This window comes from Diachasma alloeum, unplaced genomic scaffold, assembly GCF_001412515.2.
Source record: "Diachasma alloeum isolate Michigan unplaced genomic scaffold, Dall2.0 Dall_scaffold_01197, whole genome shotgun sequence".
NCBI classification, from domain to species: domain Eukaryota; kingdom Metazoa; phylum Arthropoda; class Insecta; order Hymenoptera; family Braconidae; genus Diachasma; species Diachasma alloeum.
Window position 1 is genome coordinate 32,400 of NW_021681306.1, and position 1,853 is coordinate 34,252.

Below are 1,853 nucleotides of genomic sequence, written 5' to 3' on the forward strand. Positions count from 1 at the left end.
CAAGATGAAACTTGCAGAACAAGAAGACTGCAGACTGTGCGGAGGCGATAAGGAGGGCGTCATCCACATTTTATATGAATGCCCCCTATTAGCACTCCGTCGCTATAAAATCTGGGGCCAGGCTTTCCTGGAACCAGAGGACTTACAACAAGCGGCTGTCACCAGCCTTATTAGCCTAGTGAGAAACACAGGGCTGGGGCTGTGTGACTGACCGAAACTAAGGCGGATGTTACAAAAGATCGTATGATTTAGGTGACTCTGGGCGCTTTAAGTGACCACCCGCGCATATTCTATTCCATTCTCTTCTAGATAGCCACCACTATAACGGATATTTTGAAAAAAAATTGAATTCGGCTGAATGGTTTTTGAGATATTGAAGCAAAGAATTTCACATACAAAGTTGAATATCTCTGGAACTACTCCTCCGATTTCACCCATTTACAATACCAAACATTGTTGTCATAAGACCTAAAATCGTACGAAGTTTGAAATTTCTATCTCGATTATTTTTCAAGTTATTGTGGTAAGCAATTTCGTCGAAAAAATGACAATAAAACTAAATTTTCCATAGCGTGGTGATTAAATTTTCATGCATCGAGATAGGTCCCATCGTGACGAATATGTTGAAAAAAAATTGAAATTGTTTCAGTCATTACGGAGATATTTTCGAGAAATGGCTATATCTTTAGGACGATTTTTGAGAAATCGCTATATCTCAGGAACTACTGAACCGATCGGGCTGAAATTTAGTACAAATTTGTGTTTCATTAGTTTCAATATGAGCCAAAATTTCAGATTTTTTGTAATTACTTTTTTGGATTTATTAACATACTTCTGGACCAACATACACACATACACACAGACATCGTCTTAAAAACATCATATCCCGACGTTTCCTACCACCCTGTGTCATGTCCAAACAAAATTAGAGAATCAAAAAATATTGCATTTTTAAAGTTTCCATTCGGAAGCCAAAACCGGGAATACTTCGTAAGCTTGGTATGGACGGATATATATATATATTTTGATTGATCTTGATAGAAGCCGTCAAGATGAGTCTTTTGAAGAAAAAAATTTAAATCCGTGAAGTAGTTCATGAGCTATTTGAAGAAATATATTTACATAAAAGCTTGCATATCTCAGGAACCGCTCGGCCGATTGCTCTCATCCAAAATACCAACCTTTAGTATTATAAGAGTAAGAACTATACCAAATTTGAACTTATCTCCTTTTTGCTTGTTGCATACCAAATTTGAATGGAAGCTTTGCAATCCTTCGATTTTCACATTCTGTAATTTTGATTGAAAATAATGTAGAATAGTTTGAAACATAAAAATACGAAGTTCGGCGACCATGTCTGTATGTGACCACGTCCAACGCCGCCTTCCCGGTTGTCAATTTTTAGAAAATTGAGTATTTGTGGTTGAAATAATTTCAAAAAATCTGAAATTTTGTCAAATTATAGGTCTTAATGAGGACTACATTTTCAGCCCGATCGATCTAATAGTTATGGAGAAAAGGCGATTCATTTTTAAATCGTTTTCCGCAAATATCTTCAAAACTAGTGACCCGATTGCGATTTTTTTTGTTTTCAAATGTAATGATTTTTCTTTGGCCTCAACAAATACTCAATAAACCCTAACCCAGAAGTCTCGATTATCCAAACACGGCCAACTCATTACCTTCGTTCTCGTAATCCGACAAGTCTGAAACGCCAAAAACCATAACGCTAACACTGGACTTCGGGGACAATCAGCAGCTCATCCAATCCTTATTTCGTGTATTTAGGGCGCCAGCCGATTTTTAGCAACGCGGAATCGACAAACCGCAAACGGAACCGTATTTTCTTAAAA